The 6,335-nt window shown below is 34.1% G+C and overlaps 2 long non-coding RNA genes across 2 annotated transcripts; one reads left to right on the top strand and one right to left on the bottom strand.

Annotated features, from left to right (window-relative positions):
- The first annotated feature begins 777 nt into the window (after positions 1-777).
- LOC149131850 (uncharacterized) lies at positions 778-2,230 on the top strand. The gene is made up of 2 exons (XR_016245154.1): positions 778-1,197; positions 1,662-2,230. It is a non-coding gene; the product is annotated as an uncharacterized LOC149131850 (long non-coding RNA).
- A 2,508-nt stretch (positions 2,231-4,738) lies between these two features.
- On the bottom strand, positions 4,739-6,191 carry LOC128250106 (uncharacterized). Its single transcript, XR_008266226.2, has 2 exons — positions 5,772-6,191; positions 4,739-5,307 (listed from the first exon to the last, which is right to left on the bottom strand). It is a non-coding gene; the product is annotated as an uncharacterized LOC128250106 (long non-coding RNA).
- Between the last annotated feature and the right edge of the window lie 144 nt (positions 6,192-6,335).

Here is a 6,335-nt window from a genome sequence, read left to right as displayed (position 1 = left end):
ATATTGTAATATATCATATATTATATAATTTAATATAAAGTAATAGCAATAATGATATATTACGATATAGAATATTTATTCTTAGTTTATGCCAACCGATTTGAACGTAACCATGCTAATCGCTGTTTAGTTTTCTCATAAGGGGACAAGTTCTCTTTTACAACGAATGTGTTCATAATACAATCAATTCCCCTGTACTAGTGAATCGAGTGTATAACGAATACGTTGTTGTAAAGGACAAATCGTACTCTTGCAACGAAGTACAGCAGTCATTAGCGTTTCACGCTCGAGTCTAGCGAAAAAGATGAAGGATAAATATGCAAGATATCGTTTAAACGCTTCTCACATTGCAGAAGAGGATTTGATATCGGTATAAATTATAATGAGCTAAAAAAATATATAATTCTTTTTAATTTTGGCATAAGAGAAGCAATTTTTAGGGGAGGAAAGACAGTTACATCGACTTAAGTGCCTAATTAGTACTTATTTTATCGACCCCAAAAGGAAGAAGGCATTTCATAAGAACAGAAATGGGTTGGGCGTTGTGAAAAAAAAGACTAAAAGAAAATGAGATAACACACACAGACTATTTAATAGGAAATTCTTGCTGCTATGATAGCAAAGCTCTTCTTTCGTTGAGAAATAGGGCATACGCTAACCATTTGAAATACCCCATTTGACTGGTGCCTTTTACTGCGCGAATATATATTTTACTTGTATTTTACCAGGAATTCAATGTTGTGGCGAAGCTCTGCGTATTGTGACGTATGTTGTTTTTTATGTCTTTTTTCTTTTCTCTATTTCTCTCTCTTTCTCTCCCTCCCCCTCTCTCTCTCATGTAATACAAACGGTCATTCACAGACATACGCACGGACATACGACAAACACACGCAAATACACACACGCAAACACACATATTCCTTCTAATACATTTTTATCCACCGTCTCTGAGAGGTTGTGGCGTTCAATGCTATTTCTGCTAACATAGGCGAAATGTTGCGTAAGTTTGTAATCGAAAACGGATCTGTTTTCTTAACTTACGTGAGTTGATACACTTGTTGTTTAACACCAGGCCAGGACTCATTACGGACAACTGTTACGAGGGGTGCTGAAGGGTTCTTAGCTTTGAAGATATCGCTCGTGGAAGGCCTGATAGGAGGCGCAACCTTTCGGGTTCCTTTACAGGGCTTAGAAAAGGTGAAGGACTGCTGCAATAAGTGCGTGATTTTGAGAGGGGAATATGTTGAATATAATCATAATTAACTGAAAGTCCTGTATTTTCTTTTACCGAAAGCCAGAAAATTTTCAGCCCCTGTCGTGTCTAAACCATTCCAGAACTGACAATACCATCTCTTTTTCCTTTCAGTTATTTGTCTGTTATTTCGAACTATATTATCCAATATATCGTCTCATTTGTAAAACGTCTTCATAGTCCTGCATTCAGATATTGGGAATTCAATTGTTTTTTTTAATTTCCTACCTTAATTATGTTTGTCCGTTCCTAACTATATGTTCTTCTTCAACGATAGAAGCAATTCTAGCTAAATATTCCAATACCATTATTTTAAATTGCCTAATCAGCATTATTTTACATATTCTGAATATAGACAGTTTTGTAAGGAGATAGATAAATCATTATATGTTTTACCTCATATTGTCAGGATATATTTTATCAACTGTAGAAGAATGAAAGTCAAGTTGACATCATTGGTACTTGAGCTGAAAAAAGAAGACGAAAAGAAAAAGGAAGACTAAACTAGATGCTACAAAACTTTTAGGCCAATATTCTTAGAATATTCTTTTCTACTCGAGGCATTCAAAAAACTGAACATTACAGCATCTCATTCTTTGATCCGAAACTCCAGGAATTTCTACTTATAAAAAATGTTTACAGGGGCTAGATAGGCATCTCCAACTAGCAAGCCATGCTACTCCAGACTGAAGACGTGCAATGACTCAGAAACTAGTCTCTGGATGCTGGCTTAGCTGCATGGAGGTGCTTATCTCCCCTTTGTAAACATAAAGACTCAGGAAATGTGTCAAGGCCGACGGGAAGCGGTGCTGCTTCCTAGGGCAAAATACCAGTAGTATTAGTCCCTCTCATGGGACTGTCACATTAGGTTGACAGCATACAACTATTTTATCATATCACTACTGTATAAACTTCTCCGAGAGATTTAGAAACGTATTATTTCTATTTTAAAAAATAAAACTATTCTATAAAAATTGATTGCAGAGTCTTGATTGTTTACGTTAGCTAATAGTTTGATTTTAATTCATGTCATCAAGTAACCATTTGCAGATCCATTAACATCACAGCTTTACACACTATCTTCGATAATAAAGGGCCTCGTTCTTGTGCAATTGAATCCATCGTGTAGAAATCAAACTAAATTCTTGGAGTGTCTTTCTTCACAGCGCTTCAACTTAAGCACCAACGAATTACTATCAGAGGCAGAGAACGGCAACTACGTGGATTTTATGTCACACGATCCGCAGTGTCCATATTCCAACATTAACGTAAAGCTATAAATGAAGACCAATTTTTATATCGAACGTTGTATCGAAAATTAAGACCACGCTAATTAAATCCAATGAAATAACCAATAGCTCACAGCGGGGTTAGGAATAATTTCTGTCTCCATATTACTAAAGCCGTCTAGCAAATATAAAATGTTAACACGCATTGTAAAATCAATAAAGGCTAAATATTGGAAACATCTTGCTACTAAAATACTTCACCGTTCTGTTGTAGGAGAGCTTAATTTGACAGATTTCCCCATTAAATATGTAAACACTGCTGCATAATTGATACTATTTTTGAGTAGCAGCGAGCATTTATTTCTTTTTATTGTATTTTATCTTATTTTATTTTTTATTTATTTCCTGTCTCTCATTTGTTCGTTTTTAAGAAAGTGATGGTACATCAATCTGAATATGTCAACTTTATCCAGTGAAAAATGAATTTATCTCAATATCCCATGTTCGTCTTGCTCTAAGATTAAACTTCGACGCCTTCTGGCATTAATCAAGTTGGTTTTGATCTACAGTCACAACGCCCAACCCATTTCTGTTCTTATGAAATGTTCTCTTAATACATAATAGTAACACTGACCATGAATTATTTTTGAAAGCACGCAGAATAATATCGGTTATTTACAAATATATTATTCAACGGATAAACATCTACGTTTGCGGTTTCTTCAACTTTCCATGCAAGGTGTACTAAGGCTGGATTCTTCTTCTAATTCAAAAGTTAAATACAGTAATGACGAGTTAATTTGTTCCCGGAAACCACTCGTAAAGCGAAAACTCGTAAAGCAGTGCAATAATGTTCCATAGTAGCAATGTTCAACTATTATTACCTAATAATCTAAAGAAATATATACTTAAAATTAATTTAATTAAACTATAACAACACAACATACATTAAATATTATTATCTATTATCAAAAACAAAATTAAATAATCTACTTTATACTCAGATATAATTTAAATATGCATACCATTAAGCACTTATTATTTTTATATTTAAATAATATTTATATATTATACAATATGCAAAAAAAGAAATTAATATATATATATCCTAAGTTTTATATATATATATATATATATATATATATATATATATATATATATATATATATATATATATATATATATATATATATATATATATATATATATATATATGTATATATATATATATATATATCTATATACGAACGATACGCTTCTGTAAGGTTCCGTCTACCAAATCCACTCACATTGCACACATTTAAGGCGGCAGAAAGAAAATGCGTAGCAACATTTCTTCTGTTTCTACGTTCTGAGTTCAAACGTCGCGAAGGTCAGTGTTACTATTATGTATTAAGAGAACATTTCATAAGAACAGAAATGGGTTGGGCGTTGTGACTGTAGATCAAAACCAACTTGATTAATGCCAGAAGGCGTCGAAGTTTAATCTTAGAGCAAGACGAACATGGGATATTGAGATAAATTCATTTTTCACTGGATAAAGTTGACATATTCAGATTGATGTACCATCACTTTCTTAAAAACGAACAAATGAGAGACAGGAAATAAATAAAAAATAAAATAAGATAAAATACAATAAAAAGAAATAAATGCTCGCTGCTACTCAAAAATAGTATCAATTATGCAGCAGTGTTTACATATTTAATGGGGAAATCTGTCAAATTAAGCTCTCCTACAACAGAACGGTGAAGTATTTTAGTAGCAAGATGTTTCCAATATTTAGCCTTTATTGATTTTACAATGCGTGTTAACATTTTATATTTGCTAGACGGCTTTAGTAATATGGAGACAGAAATTATTCCTAACCCCGCTGTGAGCTATTGGTTATTTCATTGGATTTAATTAGCGTGGTCTTAATTTTCGATACAACGTTCGATATAAAAATTGGTCTTCATTTATAGCTTTACGTTAATGTTGGAATATGGACACTGCGGATCGTGTGACATAAAATCCACGTAGTTGCCGTTCTCTGCCTCTGATAGTAATTCGTTGGTGCTTAAGTTGAAGCGCTGTGAAGAAAGACACTCCAAGAATTTAGTTTGATTTCTACACGATGGATTCAATTGCACAAGAACGAGGCCCTTTATTATCGAAGATAGTGTGTAAAGCTGTGATGTTAATGGATCTGCAAATGGTTACTTGATGACATGAATTAAAATCAAACTATTAGCTAACGTAAACAATCAAGACTCTGCAATCAATTTTTATAGAATAGTTTTATTTTTTAAAATAGAAATAATACGTTTCTAAATCTCTCGGAGAAGTTTATACAGTAGTGATATGATAAAATAGTTGTATGCTGTCAACCTAATGTGACAGTCCCATGAGAGGGACTAATACTACTGGTATTTTGCCCTAGGAAGCAGCACCGCTTCCCGTCGGCCTTGACACATTTCCTGAGTCTTTATGTTTACAAAGGGGAGATAAGCACCTCCATGCAGCTAAGCCAGCATCCAGAGACTAGTTTCTGAGTCATTGCACGTCTTCAGTCTGGAGTAGCATGGCTTGCTAGTTGGAGATGCCTATCTAGCCCCTGTAAACATTTTTTATAAGTAGAAATTCCTGGAGTTTCGGATCAAAGAATGAGATGCTGTAATGTTCAGTTTTTTGAATGCCTCGAGTAGAAAAGAATATTCTAAGAATATTGGCCTAAAAGTTTTGTAGCATCTAGTTTAGTCTTCCTTTTTCTTTTCGTCTTCTTTTTTCAGCTCAAGTACCAATGATGTCAACTTGACTTTCATTCTTCTACAGTTGATAAAATATATCCTGACAATATGAGGTAAAACATATAATGATTTATCTATCTCCTTACAAAACTGTCTATATTCAGAATATGTAAAATAATGCTGATTAGGCAATTTAAAATAATGGTATTGGAATATTTAGCTAGAATTGCTTCTATCGTTGAAGAAGAACATATAGTTAGGAACGGACAAACATAATTAAGGTAGGAAATTAAAAAAAACAATTGAATTCCCAATATCTGAATGCAGGACTATGAAGACGTTTTACAAATGAGACGATATATTGGATAATATAGTTCGAAATAACAGACAAATAACTGAAAGGAAAAAGAGATGGTATTGTCAGTTCTGGAATGGTTTAGACACGACAGGGGCTGAAAATTTTCTGGCTTTCGGTAAAAGAAAATACAGGACTTTCAGTTAATTATGATTATATTCAACATATTCCCCTCTCAAAATCACGCACTTATTGCAGCAGTCCTTCACCTTTTCTAAGCCCTGTAAAGGAACCCGAAAGGTTGCGCCTCCTATCAGGCCTTCCACGAGCGATATCTTCAAAGCTAAGAACCCTTCAGCACCCCTCGTAACAGTTGTCCGTAATGAGTCCTGGCCTGGTGTTAAACAACAAGTGTATCAACTCACGTAAGTTAAGAAAACAGATCCGTTTTCGATTACAAACTTACGCAACATTTCGCCTATGTTAGCAGAAATAGCATTGAACGCCACAACCTCTCAGAGACGGTGGATAAAAATGTATTAGAAGGAATATGTGTGTTTGCGTGTGTGTATTTGCGTGTGTTTGTCGTATGTCCGTGCGTATGTCTGTGAATGACCGTTTGTATTACATGAGAGAGAGAGGGGGAGGGAGAGAAAGAGAGAGAAATAGAGAAAAGAAAAAAGACATAAAAAACAACATACGTCACAATACGCAGAGCTTCGCCACAACATTGAATTCCTGGTAAAATACAAGTAAAATATATATTCGCGCAGTAAAAGGCACCAGTCAAATGGGGTATTTCAAATGGTTAGCGTATGCCCTATTTCTCAACG

This window comes from Octopus bimaculoides, chromosome 19 (genome assembly GCF_046866305.1).
Source record: "Octopus bimaculoides isolate indiv1 chromosome 19, ASM4686630v1, whole genome shotgun sequence".
NCBI lineage: Eukaryota > Metazoa > Mollusca > Cephalopoda > Octopoda > Octopodidae > Octopus > Octopus bimaculoides.
Note: the sequence above shows the minus strand (reverse complement) of the source record. Positions and strands in the feature narration are given on the sequence as shown.